Here is a 16,374-nt window from a genome sequence, read left to right as displayed (position 1 = left end):
CAGTATTTTAACATTTACAATGACATTTGATCAAAATTCATCTATTGTTGTATTACTATTGACAATTGTGTCACACTGAGAAATGGGAAGCCTGAAAGCGAAAGTATAACGGTGGCCACGCCCCCCCCCAAGTACAAATTCACTCATAACTCGAAAACGGAAAGTCGTTGCGCGCTCAAATTTTGATGGTAAGGTCCTCTCCAGGCTCTTGATCGAAATATATTGTCGCGGAGCTCGGGAACGCCCCCCCCCCCCCCCCCCCCCTCCCGGCGATCGCAAAATCACGAGACCTCCGACCTTTGATCGGCTGTAACTCCCGAACCAGACCACCCCGATCCTTGTGGAATAGCTTGTTGGAAAGGACCTGTCCTCACCTAGCTTCGATTCGATTTTGGTGCGATTTGGCCTGGGCATTCCCGAGATATAAGCCAAAAAATGTTTGCATTTGAACGGGAATAACTCCCGGCCCCAATCGCCCACCAACACTGGGATGGTCTCATTACACAGGGCACCTCGAGCACTATCTAAACTCCGAGTTTCAGATTTTTTCGCTCTCTCGTTCCCAAAATATATGTGAGAAACCAAATTTCCATTCATTCATTCACTTCAACTGTAAGATGGAGGCTGTAATAACACTGTCGTCAACTAGAGAGAGCAGCAGGATTATATTTGTAATCTTTTTATCAGCTTTCAGCATTGGCTAACAAACAAATGCTTAAAGCTATATATTTGTTATTATGATGGACGTGTAATGTGTGTAAGCATGCATAATGGAGTTGACATGCAAAAACTGGTTTGCTTTGGTGCAAAATACTGGTAAACATCAAGACTTGTAAAATGAAAGTGAGCCAATAAGTGGTCTTCTACTGCCCTCTGCTGGACATTCTACTTATTAATAGTCTTTTCACATGTGCTTTTGCATTCATTTAGACACTAAAAAAATCCCTTATATAACAATTACTATTATAACACAATCATATTTTGTCAGTTTATCACTTCATCTGTTCTGATGCTTCACATAATTACTAGCAACGTGGTAAATCATGGTTATTAAAGCTAGAAACATGGAAAATCATATTAAATATGCTAAATCTTGCTAGAATCCTGGTAAATCATTCTAGAATGTGGTATATCATGGTAAATCATCCTATAACATGGTAAATCAAGGTAAATCATGCTAGAATAGGATGCTAAATTGCGGACGGATTTTTGATATCTCGAACGTTTTGGCCGTGGCGAGGAAACGAATTTATGAAATGATGAATTTACACCGGTACTTAAGAAAAGCTGGTACCGTTACCATTAAATTTTTTTAGTACCGAAATGGTACCGAAGTACCGGGTCTTTTGACAACACTAATATATATATATATATATAAAAAAAATTCTTATATGTGCCCTCAATGCGCACTTTTGCAAAACCCACACTGATGCAAGCTCTAAAGCAGACTTCTTCTCGACAGTCAAAGCAGAGTTACGTTATTGCCCGTTGTGCACAGGAAATCTAAGGCACCGGGGTGGCGTTTTTTTATATATATATATATATATATATATATATATATATATATATATATATATAAATAAATATAGCCGCAAGCAGCGATGGAGGGCCCAAGCCGGTGGCACCGCCACCCTGGTGCCTTTAGTGCAACTAAAGGCACCGGGGTGGCGGTGCCACAGGCTTGGGCCCGTAATCGCTGCTTGCGGCTATATTTATTTATATATATATATATATATATATATATATATATTTATTTATATATATATATATATATATATATATATATTTATTATATTACTACCTTTTGGGCACTTTTGGGGGCCTTAACGTGCTCAAAAACTCTTGAAACTTTGCACAAATGTCAGAACCCGCGGCCATTAGAGCCGGACTGAAGCTGGTACCCGGGCGTGGCAGGGGGGCTCGACAGCGCCCCCTGGAACGCGGTCCGAAAACTTGGTCCATAAATCAAACACGCTTGCGTGTAATAATATGAAACTCGGTACACTTATAGATCTCATCGGTTCATATATCCTTCGTGCTCTGACTTTTTACCCCAGCCCAACAGGAAGTCGGCTATTTGCCGTAGTTTAAAAAACACATGCAATGGAATTTAAAATACTCCTCCTAGACGATTCAACCAATCACCACGAAACTCGGTGTGCATGAAGTCAAGACATGGAGGATGATAAATTGCGAGGGGATTTTTGATATCTCGAACGGTTTGGCCGTGGCGAGGAAACGAATTTATGGCGAATATTGGAAACAGGAAGTGTGTTATAACATCCTCATACATTAATTGATCTTGATGAAACTTCAGCAGTGTGTTCGTTGTAAGAGGCCGATCGCATGGATGTGACTATTGTGAGTCAAAGTTATAGCGCCACCAACTGGCAGCAGGAAGTGTGTCACTTTCAAAATGCTTTGAATTCACCCTCTTATTTTTACCCGATTTGCTTCAAACTTTATGTGTATAATGTAAACACACGGCAGATGTAGACCTGTGAAAGAATTATTGATATCTTAAATACTGTTGCCATGGCAACGCTTTAAACTTTTATATTCTTTTTGGGTGCATTTGAGGCTCTTAACATGCTTCAAATTGCATGAAACTCAACATGCATATCAGATTTATTAGGTACTAGGCATGTGTGAAGTTTCAGAAACGGGCGTGGTAAGGGGCTCAGTAGCGCCACCTTTAGTCAAAAATGGGGTATTAGTTTTACCTACAGTAACAAAAATCGTTATTTATATTTATCTCCCCGAGCCGGACAACTTTCTAATTTACAGTCATTAGCTCCGACCAACAGGAAGTCAGATATTTTGGTTTGAATGTGATTTGATGGGAATTTTGCCAGTCTCTCTCAGTGTCTGTGTGTGTGAGAGAGGAGGGGGGGCTTTATTTTAACCCTTTCTCTGCTGTGTGGGACTTCTCGGGAACTTTTGGGGCCCTTAACGTGCTCGAAAACTCTTGAAACTTTGCACACAGGTCAGAACCTGCGACCATCAGGGCTGGGCTGAAGCTGGTACCCGGGCGTGGCAGGGGAGCTCAACAGCGCCCCCTTGAACGTGGTCCGAAAAACTTGGTCCATATATCAAACACGTTTGCATGTAATAATATGAAACTCGGTACACATATAGATTTAATCGGGCCGAACAACTTTCGTGCTCTAAGTTTTACGCCAGTCCAACAGGAAGTCGGCTATCATGGGCTGTATGAAAATGCATGCCCCTGGAATTTGATATACTCCTCCAAGAAAAATTATCCTATCGCCACCAAACTCTGTCAGCATGAAGTCAAGACATTGAGGACGCTAAATTGCGGACGGATTTTTGATATCTCGAACGGTTTGGCTGTGGCGAGGAAACGAAGTTATGGCGAGAAAAGAAAAACACAATGTGTTATAACGTCTTCATACATTTATTGATCTTGATGAAACTTCAGCAGTGTGTTTGTTGTAAGAGGGCGATCACATGGATGTGACTATTGTGAGTCAAAGTTATAGCGCCACCAACTGGCAGCAGGAAGTGTGTTACTTTCAAGATACTTTTGACTAAAGTGGGTGGGTTATTTTTACCTACAGTCACAAAACTCGGTCTGTATATTGTGCTTATCGATCCGGACAACTTTCTCATTTACAGTCATAAGCTCCGACCAACAGGAAGTCAGATATTTTGGTTTGAATGTGGTTTTGTCTCTCTCTGACAGAGTTCCCCCTGCCATTCTCTGTGTGTGTGTGTGTGTGTGTGTGTGTGTGTGTGTGTGTGTGTGTGTGTGTGTGTGTGTGTGTGTGTGTGTGTGTGTGTGTGTGTGTGTGCGTGTGTGTGGGGGGAGGGAGGGTGGGCACACACACAGACAGCCCCCCCCCCCCTTTTCTGTGTGTGTTTGGAGGGGAGCAGAAAGACTCACACTGATGCAAGCTCTAAAGCAGACTTCTTCTCGACAGTCAAAGCGGGGTTACGTTATTGCCCGTCGTGCACAGGAACCCGAAAGGCAACGGGGTGGCGGCTTTTTATATATATATATATATATATATATATATATATATATATATATATATATATATATATATATAAATATAAATAAATATAGCTGCAAGCAGCGATGGAGGGCCCAAGCCGGTGGCAGCGCCAGCCCGGTGCCTTTAGTGTAACTAAAGGCACCAGGGTGGCGGTGCCACCGGCTTGGGCCCGTAATCGCTGCTTGCAGCTATATTTATTATTGTTCTTCAAGGGTTTGGGGGCTTTTGGGGCCCTTAACATACTCAAAAACTCTTGAAACTTTGCACACTGGTCAGAACCTGCGGCCATTAGAGCCGGACTGAAGCTGGTACCCGGGCGTGGCAGGGGGACTCGACAGCGCCCCCTGGAACGGGGTCCGAAAACTTGGTCCATAAATCAAACACGCTTGCATGAAATATTATGAAACTCGGTACACTTATAGATCTCATCGGTTCATATATACTTCATGCTCTGACTTTTTACCCCAGCCCAACAGGAAGTCGGCTATTTGGGGAAGTTAGAAAAACGCATTCAATGGAATTTAAAATACTCCTCCTAGACGATTCAACCAATCGCCACGAAACTCGGTGTGCATGAAGTCAAGACATTGAGGATGAAAACTTGCGAGGGGATTTTTGATATCTCGAACGGTTTGGCCGTGGCGAGGAAACGAATTTATGGCGAATATTGGAAACAGGAAGTGTGTTATAACTTCTGCATACATTAACTGATCTTGATGAAACTTCAGCAGTGTGTTCGTTGTAAGAAGCCGATCACATGGATGTGACTATTGTGAGTCAAAGTTATAGCGCCACCAACTGGCAGCAGGAAGTGTGTCACTTTCAAAATGCTTTGAATTCACCCTCTTATTTTTACCCGATTTGCTTCAAACTTCATCTGTATAATGTAAACACACGACAGATGTAGACCTGTGAAAGGATTATTGATATCTTTAATACTGTCGCCATGGCAACGCTTTAAACTTTTATATTCTTTTTGGATGCATTTGAGGCTCTTAACATGCTTCAAATTGCATGAAAGTCAACATGCATTTTACATTTATTGCCTAGTACACTTGTGCGAAGTTTCAGAAACGGGCGTGGTAAGGGGCTCAGTAGCGCCACCTTTAGTCAAAAATGGGGTATTAGTTTTACCTACAGTAACCAAACTCGGTACGTATATTCTTCTCTTCGATCCGGACAACTTTCTAATTTACAGTCATTAGCTCCGACCAACAGGAAGTCAGATATTTTGGTTTGAATGTGAGTTCTGGTAAATTTTAGACTCCGAGTTTTTAGCGGTGGTTTATTTTATTCACACCAAACTTTTTCAACATGATGAAAATACATTAAAGATGCTAAATTGTGAACGGATATTAAATATCTCAAACGGTTTTGCTATGGCGAGGGATTAAAGTAATGTCCAAAAAAGGAAACACTAAAAGCCTCATATCTTCTAAAAAAATTATTATACACCATTTATTTCTATATAAAAGTATACAAATATCAGAACTAAACCCATTTTGTTCTTTTATTTCAATTTAAGAATTATGTATAAGTTAAAAAACAGCCAGAATGCACCTTTTAGTCAAAAAATAAGTCATACATAGGGCAATACTGCCCTCTTGTGGTCAAAATCGGGTAGGCCCATTGTATATTGTATCTATATAAATAGTGACTGTTAGAATATTTTCCTACCGGTTAATCGATGTGCAATTAAAGCGGGGGCTTTTAAATCGCTAACTTAAAAGCCAAAGTAAGTACTGGACGTCCAGTAGGAATGAACTAAAACACATTCACTCTGTTCTGCTCGTTCCTCGCCGTGAACGCGTTATTGCCCGTGCAGCCGTGAGCATTTAGTTTAATTTTAAACATAGCGCCATTTCGGGGGTGGGATTGCTTGAATTGCGTGTTCAATAGCCTATTATTCTTAATCTTTTCAGTCAGCTTTTCACCCATGATTAATGAAATTGGACTCCTTGTGCTGATGTTTGCTGCGACTCATTCAGCTCACGATTTATTAAGCGGACACGTTCAGGTTTTAATAGGCTAGTGCCCACTATATTTGAATATCTGTATATTGTAATATCTATACCTACTCACACCCTACTCTTATTAAATGTATGCTTCATAGTTCATTTTTAATTTCTAAATTTTATCAATAAATTAAATTATTTAGAATAATAAGACACTGTTAGCCTACCCTGTGGCTGATCAAATTAAATATTTTACACTGAAAAATAACAATGCATTAAATAATGTTATAAGATTGTTTTAAATATAAGTTAATTAACGATCGTTGCAAATAATGAAAGGCTACTTTTAAACATAACACTAAACCTCCTATAGGTGTCGCCAGGCGACCGTCTTAATGAGCGAGTCATTGATTCATTCGTTCAAACGAGTCGTTCGAGCGACTGAGTCATTCATGAATGACACAGATCTTTATGGATTGATCATTGAATCTTTGAGTCAAGCGATTCTTTCAAAATGCGGAATCATTCACTAATGAAAAAACACGACCGTCTTAATGAGCGAGTCATTGATTCATTCGTTCAAACGAGTCGTTCGAACGACTGAATCATTCATGAATGACACAGATCTTTATGGATTGATCATTGAATCTTTGAGTCAAGCGATTCTTTCAAAATGCGGAATCATTCACTAATGAAAAAACATTGAGATGCGCGATGGTTCTGCTGTGATCTTTGTTTAACTATTTTCGCTGCTGAAACAGAACAAAAACAGTCAACATTGTTGTGTGTGTGTGTGATTTTGGTTGGGTGACATTTGTATGTTACAGTTTGACAAGAGTTTATAGTTTAACAAAAGCACAATGTTGTGTTTTATTGCAAGTGCACACAAATATAAGGAAACACTTTGCAGTTTGAATGATGTCCTGTATGAACAAAATGACGGAGTATGTTTTTATGTCTCCATTTTTCGATCGATCCTCGTACACACACACACACACACACACACACACACACACACACACACACACACACACACACACACACACACACACACACACACACACTGCAATCTTGACATCGCAGCCACACACACAGACAGCCCCTCCTGTGTTTGTCTGTGTGGGGAGGGGGGCAGAAAGATTATTAAAAATAGGTATATTGTGCCATCTAGTGTTTTATACTATGTATAAATCTGTTTTTTCTTTTAAACAAGTGTTTTAAAGTACACTAATTTCAATTAATTCAATGCTGCATTTTTATGTATATTTAAACATTATCAAAGACTACTTTCTGTCAAAGTTAGGATGTTATTTTTTTAGTTTCAAAAGTTATCTGTCTCTGTCGGCCATTCCCCTCCCCTATTCCTGTTTTTCATTGCACGCTTTTAAATGTAAAAAAATCTTTCTGTTTTGATATATTTCGAATATTGGAAACAGGAAGTGTGTTATAACATCCTCATACATTAATTGATCTTGATGAAACTTCAGCAGTGTGTTCGTTGTAAGAGGCCGATCACATGGATGTGACTATTGTGAGTCAAAGTTATAGCGCCACCAACTGGCAGCAGGAAGTGTGTCACTTTCAAAATGCTTTGAATTCACCCTCTTATTTTTACCCGATTTGCTTCAAACTTTATGTGTATAATGTAAACACACGGCAGATGTAGACATGTGAAAGAATTATTGATATCTTAAATACTGTTGCCATGGCAACGCTTTAAACTTTTATATTCTTTTTGGGTGCATTTGAGGCTCTTAACATGCTTCAAATTGCATGAAACTCAACATGCATATCAGATTTATTAGGTACTAGGCATGTGTACACACACAGACAGCCCCCCCCCCTTTTCTGTGTGTGTTTGGAGGGGATTAGAAAGACTCACACTGATGCAAGCTCTAAAGCAGACTTCTTCTCGACAGTCAAAGCGGGGTTACGTTATTGCCCGTCGTGCACAGGAACCCGAAAGGCAACGGGGTGGCGGCTTTTTATATATATATATATATATATATATATATATATATATATATATATATATATATATATATATAAATATAAATAAATATAGCTGCAAGCAGCGATGGAGGGCCCAAGCCGGTGGCAGCGCCAGCCCGGTGCCTTTAGTGTAACTAAAGGCACCAGGGTGGCGGTGCCACCGGCTTGGGCCCGTAATCGCTGCTTGCAGCTATATTTATTTATATTTATATATATATATATATATATATATTTATCTTTGTGGTGCAAGTACAGAAAAACAATTCATCTTCTACAATGTCAAATTAACTCTTAAAACATGTTTTTTTTTTAAAGAAAACAACTTCAACAATGTCACATTTAAAACATTTATTAAAACAACATTCAGGCTCAGGAAACACTCATACATGAACAAAAATATATCACATCTGCATTAAATGGCAATACGATCTGGCAATACGGCACTACATGCAGTGCAGAATCTGCTGTACCATATTTCATCTGAAGATCAAATGGTTTGAAAAAACACAGCTCATTAACATTCACTACCTTAAAAACTCTGTCTGCATGCAGTCTGACTGTAAATGCATGGTAATGGTCATCAAAACATATAGTTTCCATCAGCGTTCCACACAACAACACATTTTCATCTTTCACAGCAATAGTCTTGATCTTACAAAACACTGGCATCTCACATGCTACTTCCGTACAGATAATAAAGTCAGGGCGATACTCTGTGCCGTGGTGTTTGATCCACTTTACAGAATAGACAGCTTCTGACATTACCACTCCTAGTTTGGAAGCGATCTCTTGACCACATTTAAGTTCAGAGAGTTCTACCATTTTTCCTGGGCCAAGAGACAATCTGTACTGGCTAAAAGACTCCCAGTACGTCGCAATACAAAATTGGTGCTTTTTGGCTAGTGTTTTGGTGATGTTTTTGAAACTTTTTAATTGCGTTTTAAAAAATGTGTGTTTAGCTTCATAACGCATACACCACGTGTGAAGAATTGGTCCAATTTTTCTTATACACTGTGGGTAATGTATCATTATATGATGCTTTGGCAAAAGATTTCTTTCAGGAAATAAGTTTTTGAATAGCTGGTGATTTTTTTAAGCTGGTGAAAAAAATTTAAGATAAATGGTCATGCCTTCTGTTAGGACAGGTGAAAATACAATGTTGACAATCTGCAAAAGTAAAAGCAAAAGATGCCAGTGTTTATCATCTCTTTGGACTAAATCACCAATAATAGGGGCATATTGCGTAACAAGCACCAAGATTGGATTGCATTTAAACCCAAATTGTTGCTTCCATCGAACAATTTGACCACGGGAGGACGGTTCCTCTGCTGATTGTAACCATAGTCAAAAGCATGTACTCTACCAGCAATATCGTCAGCGCTCAGAAAATTCAACTGAATGTACTGGAGAACAAGTTTTACCTCTAGCTGAGCAACTCCTTCTAGAATGTCGTGCATTATATCCACTGCGAAATTGTTGGCTGTGTTGAAATACTTGAGTGAATTTAACAAACATGTCCGTTTGACACCATAAACATGGGGGAGTGTAGAATTAGTTTGTAAAGTTTCACAGTGCAGAGCATGCATCTCAGATGTTCTTAGTACAACCTCAGGATTATCTTCACAGAACACAGACTGAAAGCGATCTTTCTCAAGAAGACAGAAACGACAGCAATACGAGCCCCAAATGACTCGAGAAACCCAAACAAGCAGTGCAAGCCCAGATTATCTCCAGTGACTTGAACAATAGTACCCCTAATACAACTTCCAGTTACTGGATTCTTAACCCCCTCAATCTCAAGCACTTTCAAATCATTTATTAGAGGCTCAAGTGTAGAATTAAAACCATAGCGCCTAATATCCTGTGCATGACATAAATGAATATTCACCAATGAGGAGTTAAAAACTGGGGGGAAATTTCTTAATGTAAAATAGATAGCACCCAATTTGTGTATGCCCCTTTTGGATCCCAAAGGAATAGCGGTCTCAAAGTCATCATAAAATAGCTGAATTTGTAAGGCATCCTTTTCTGTATAAAATAAAGGATTAGTTTTAAAATATGCTGCATCACTTAAGTCAACATAAATACCTTCTTTTGGAACATGCCTGGGTTTAAACAAATCAGTAAGTTGCGGATTTTGTAAAATTGCCTTCAGTGTTTCTAAAATGGGAATATAAGCAAATTTATCAGTCACAACAACCTGATCAAATGTTCCTGTGGTTTTATTTCTCCTGCTGTCAAATCTTGTGCCAAGCACAATTTCGTTTGGATAATAATTCCCCACTTTTCCAAAAAGAGTCTCTTTTGTTTGGCTTCAGAATTTAACGAAGTAAATGGATTTTCCAAGTTTTGAAATGAATGTTCTATCTTTCTTTTAGTAGCAGTGTCCTGTGAAGGCAGGCAGAGCAACATAGATGAAACAAAACCATTTATAGCAGATTGACTTAATCCAGCAACTTTTAGTTGTGCAACAGCAGACGCACACATATTGAAAGTGCTCTTATTTGACGTTAATACAGATGTTGTGGCCACCTCTCCGGCACTGCCAATCTCATCAAATACTTCAGAACTACTTTGTCCATCTGCTTTGGCAGTCTCATGGCTATCAGTGGTGTCAAAATTTAGCTCACTGTCACTTTGCTCAGCATGTTTTGTGTGCAGATGTTTCCTAAAACCTGAAAAAGTACCGAACACAGAACCACAACCTGCTTCTATGCATTTAAGGCGAAGATTCTTTCCAGGAACAAAACCATGAACTAATCTGAAGTGCCTAAGAAGCATTTTTGAACCATTTAAATCAGCTTGACAAACAAAACACTTCATGGGGGCAAAAAAACGGGACCTAGCTAAGCAGCCTTGCTCTGACCTCAGCAACACGAGGACTCTCTTTCACTTTGCCAACATCTATTACCCCTTTTCCACCAACAAGAACCAGGTGCTGGTTCAGAGCTAGAGCTAGAGCCGGTTCGGAGTTGGTTCTACTGACGGTTCTTCTAAGAACCGGTTTGCCTTTCCACCGGCTAGAGAGCCAAAACAGAGCCATATCTTACGTCACTGTGTATACATCTCATGTTGCCCAGCAACGCTAGCGCGACAGCGCCAAACAAAAACACACCAGGCTTGTTCGAGATGGTTCGGCTTCTCGCAGACCGATCGCCGCGTGACAATAAAACACTGCGAAAGCGATCAAAAGCACAAGGAGTCGTATGCTCTCCAAACACTCCCGGAGCTCTGATCGGTCCGCGCCGCTCCGATGCATCTCGAACAAGCCATCAACAATAACGGACGTTGCAATACTATGGATCCTCATGGGATTGCAAAAATACATCGGAATCCAACGCGTTCGTGCAGCTCGCCGTAACTTACATAGACGGATATTATAATCGAGCTGCTATTAGCTCGACTAGCTGCTATTTAAAAATGGCGGTCACAAGTTTCTATTCGTCTTGTTGGTCACGGTAACCCCGCCCCCAGCCCCTGACGCAAGCGGTTCTTACTTGGCTCCGTTCTAGACCCTGCAATGATTTGGTGCTACTTAAGAACCAGTTTTACTGGTTCGGAGCTGGTGCTTTGGCGGTGGAAAAACAAAGAACCGATTTGAAACTAGGCTCTGGCTCCGAACCAGCACCAGCTCTGCCTTGGTGGAAAAGGGGTATATGTTGTACACAGTGGTCTGAATGAAAGTGTACATGTTGTGTAGCATAGAGTTGTAGGTGGTACCAAAAACAAAGTGTGCCTTAAACAGTTCGTCAAAGGCACCAAGAGAAGAGGTTGACTTGCATGGAATGGCATGCTGGTCGAGAATGATGAAGTACTGGTGAACTGATTTCCTCTGAGGTCCCACAGCCAGGAGATAGGGCTGAGCACTAGCAATGACGTTTCGAAGATGCTCCTCAATGTTTGTTCCACTCTGAGAAGACCAAGCTAATTGAAGAGAACCATCACTGATGTGTTAAATAAAAGAAACTATGATGAAAAAAAATGGAAAAACAAACCTTCTTGAAGACAACAAGATGTTTCTCTGCTTGAGAAGCAGACACCTTTCCTGGTCTCTTCCGGCCTTGGGCAGAAGGTGGGATCAGATGCAACAGCAGTAGTATAGAAGAGAGGTCAGTGTCCCAAACTGTTTAGACGGAATTAATTATGTAAGTGAAACAGAATTAAAACAGAATTATAATGAAAACTGACACTAAATAATAAATATTAAAAACATTTATGGGAACTAAATAAATAAAATAAACTGCCTGGCCAAAAGAAAAGGTTGCTGTTTGGATTTAAATAGGCAAATGCTTAAGAGTCTATGATTGGATCATCATTGCAGTGATTATGTTTCTATCATGTTATATGTTTGGGAATAGTTCTTTTAAACCATAATTGGAGTGTGTAGGTTTTCATTTCTTAAACAACTATGTAGGAAGACACATCATGGCTAACTATTCTATTCTAACTTCCCAACTATTCTTTCACAATTTAAACCTGATGAATCTTCACATTGTCAATCCTGGAATATGGCAATGATGTGCCTTCATAGTTGTTTAAGGAATAAAAAGCTACACACTCCAATTATGGTTTAAAATAACTGTTCCCAAGCATATAAAATGATAGAAACATAATCACTGCAATGATGATCCAATCACAGACTCTTAAAGTCGGCATGAAATCAAAATTGACCCTATTTACTTTGTTAGCGGATATTACTAGTCTTGTGGTGGACAATTAATCCGTGCAAGTTAATACACAGAAAAAAATTGTTTGCCGAAGTTATCTTTAATCAAAGTCTGTAAAGTTACTTCCGGGTCTGGAATGGTTATTTTTTCTGATGACATAGGCTTGACGACTTGGGTTGTTTAAACGCTTAGCCACTCCCCTCAACCCGTTACTCTGCTGTGGGCGAGAGATGGAGAGGAGGAGCGCTGGAGTAAAACCCTCTGTTCAATATTCCGTTTCACTCGGAAATGCGTCACAACACTTCGAAGTCGAGACAAAACTCGAGAAAAGTCGTTTGCAACTTCCGGTTCACGCGGACTTTAAGCATTTGCCTATTTAAATCCAAACAGCGACCTTTTTTTTGACCAGGCAGTGTTTTAAATGAATATTACTAAAATGACCTAAGTATTAAATTAATCTTAAACATCTTACCAAAATTAACACCCTCTTCTTTTTTTTTTTTAGATTAACAGTTTTTATTGATTCTCAACTTTCCAGAATGCAACACAATACATCTGTACAGAATCAACATTTTTGCTCCAATAACCCTCAACCCCCTCCCTCCCCGACTGGTCACAACTACCCAAATAAGTACAATTAAGATAACTTCCAACATACAATGGAGAGGAAAAAATTTAATAAAAAAAAATAAAAAAAATATACATATTCCAACACAAATTGCGATGTTTATCCTGGTTTTAGCATGGGCTCGGTTGCAGTCTCTTTTTTTCTGTAGCCACTGAAGTCCGAAGTCTTTTGGGTTTTACAACTGGTGAATCTCCAGTTGTCCCTGTGATTGTCCCTTTAACCCCCTGGGGTCGGCAATCACGCCGGCGTGATCTGCTCGCTTTTTTTCTTATCAGTGCAAAAGAGATTCAAAATACTTTGTTGGTTTTGATCTTACATTTAAGTGTTTTACATCATTCGATCCAGTTAAGTTTCTATTTTTTTTGTGTATACTCACAATAAAAACAAAGTGTTGTGTCTTTCGCCAAATAAAGAAAAATAAACATGATGCGAGTTCTGCCTTCTCTCTGTCAGGGAAGTCCATTCTGAAACGCGTCCGAAAATGAACTGTAACTCAGCGAATACTTGCCACTCAGGAACGAGACATTTGTCTTTATGAAGCTAGAATTCTCTTCTTTTAAATGAAGTAATTTATATTACAAAACACATATTCTTAGTTTATGTAATCCGTTTGAAACCAAGGAGAGGCGCAGTTTTTCGTTCTCTCTTCATTATTTTTAATGAGCTGATGCCGCCACGCCCCCCGGCGCTATTCACATGCTAATAGTTGAGGTGATCTATACGCATTGCACACGCCCAATCCCATGATGAAAACACACGCAGTTTCTCGTCAGATTCACGGATAGTTCATCGCGTTTTGAGGATGGCACGCTTCTCCGGTAAAGTCGTCCTCCAGATGATTATGGACAGCGAGGAAGAATTCACCTTTTCCTCAGAGAAACGGTTGCATTCAGACGGAGAACGGCTGCATTTTCAAGAGCGAATTGATCCCACAGAGGATACAAGTTCGAGTAAGTTGTTTAGTGTTTATATCATTCTTTTCTGATTATATAGAACTCATGTGAATTTTCAGACTATAGTTTGCTTAGTTTTGGTTAGCTTTTGACATCTTACAGGAAAGATTGCCTTACAATATCCCTAACATTCGTATATGGTCGTGTTTCAATGTGATATTACTCTCTAAACATATTTGTATTATATTTCAATCCGTTTTGATTAGCTTATGACACTGATTATCATGCTAAAAATACTGACTTTTGCGAATATCTGCTTAGGTGTAAATATGATTTCGTGCAAATATATTTCAGCCTCCGGTAAAATGTGATACTGTCTAAATACTAGACATTATATTTTTATATATAAATGTTCGTTTTTGGTTAGCCTATGACACACGCTAAAATATTGCCACAGATGATTGTGAATGCAGGTGTAAATGTTTGAAATGCGTGCGCAGATAATGGCCATCAACAGCTCGCGATCTATGGCCCATAAATAGATATTTCTCCGTCCTATGGCCCATCAACAGATATATAGACTACATGCATTGTGCGTCCATACCCATTAATCGCCCATCTTTGGATAATGTATGCTAACACAGTTGTTTTTATTTTTTTAGGAATGTGTTTGCATCACACTCTCCTTCTCCAGCAGAGGGACACGCAGGTGTCGTTCAGTTCTCAATCGAGAATGATGGTAAGTGCACAGACGTAATATTTTACTGATGAAATGTAATTGTGTTTACAATATACATAATATACTCGTCATAATATACAAGTAGGGCCTACCTATTCTTGTGTGAAATTACAAAATCGGTTGTCTTTTTCTTAATCCATGGCCATTAGTGATTGATAGCGATAATAATACAGTTTCTTTGATTGTGTTATCAACAGATGTGACAATGAACATGTCCAAGCACCGGTCCCGAAGAGAGCCACGGCAAACAAGCAACAGGTCCAAGTCCACCCTGTCATGGAAAACCGAGACTGATGTGGACATGGTTGCACAGACTGCGTGATTCCTGCCCGGGAAACTGGACCGCAAGTGACCTCTGTTTACTCACATTCGCCCATGAGTCTGTTTGTAACAGTATACACTACCTTTCTTTCTTTTTTTTAAAGGATGTGTTAAGTTATATTGTTAGGAAAGATTTATATTTTGAATAAATGCTTTTCTTTTTAATAATAATAATAATAATAATAACTGTTTTTCCAACATTGATAATACCTGATTATCAAATCATATTAGAATAATTTCTGAAGGATCATGTGACACTGAAGACTGGAGTAAGGATGCTGAAAATTCAGCTTTGATCAAAGAAATAAATTATATTTTAAAGTATATTAAAATAGAAAATCATTATTTTAAATTGTAATAATATTTCACAATATTACTGTTGTTTCTGTATTTTTTATCAAATAAATGCAGCCTTCTTCCAAAAATATAAAAAAATATTAAAAATGGTAATGTGTCCAAACGTTTGACTGGTACTATATGTTTATATATGTACGGTAGCACTGTGGTCTTGTGAGGCACAACATTTAGTTCCTCCACATAGAGGAATTACAATAAAAACAGATTAAAAAACAAAACCTTTGAATGTCCTCTCATTCTCAGATTCTCCTCTCTGCCTCACAGCACCGTGATGGGGGCATTAGCCAGTGATGGGGGAGTGTCTATTGTCTCCCCTCATTCATATTCATGGCCATCAACACCCCTACGCATAAAGCAGTGCTGGCACAAAAACTGACTTGCAAAGTTTAAATCATTATATTGTTGTTTTGTGAAAGAGTGATCAGAATGATTTTCACATCATTTTGTAGTAAACATTCTAGCCTACAAGAATGGTAACTCAAAAGTATTGTGCCAAGCTATTCAGTATGAGTTATATGAGCTCATTGCAGTGACAAATATTTTCCCAAAACTTACTAACCACGCATAATATTTTTTTTCTATAAAATGCAAACATGTAACTTCCATTTTGCTCACATATTATTGTAGCAGAGTTTGTGCTGCAATACAGCATAATTATGTGTTGGCCAAAGGTATGTTGTAAGTAGCTGAAATAAGCACAAATGTTAGGGCATGTCAAAACCTCTCAAGGGCCCCAAAAACCCCTCAGACCCCAGGGGGTTAAACTTTCGGGATCTGCCATACCAAGTGCTAAGCTAAATCTC

The 16,374-nt window shown here is 39.1% G+C and overlaps 1 long non-coding RNA gene across 1 annotated transcript in view; it reads left to right on the top strand.

Annotated features, from left to right (window-relative positions):
* LOC307002135 overlaps nt 1–15,844 on the top strand; it is a 172,065-nt gene extending 156,221 nt beyond the window's left edge. Inside the window, exon 3 of the long non-coding RNA XR_013798427.1 lies at nt 15,091–15,844. This is a non-coding gene — a long non-coding RNA (uncharacterized lncRNA). The remainder of the gene's footprint in view (nt 1–15,090) is intronic.
* Nucleotides 15,845–16,374: the final 530 nt, after the last annotated feature.

The sequence above is a fragment of the Phoxinus phoxinus genome (genome assembly GCF_949152265.1).
Source record: "Phoxinus phoxinus genome assembly, chromosome: 7".
In the NCBI taxonomy this organism is placed as follows: domain Eukaryota; kingdom Metazoa; phylum Chordata; class Actinopteri; order Cypriniformes; family Leuciscidae; genus Phoxinus; species Phoxinus phoxinus.
Note: the sequence above shows the minus strand (reverse complement) of the source record. Positions and strands in the feature narration are given on the sequence as shown.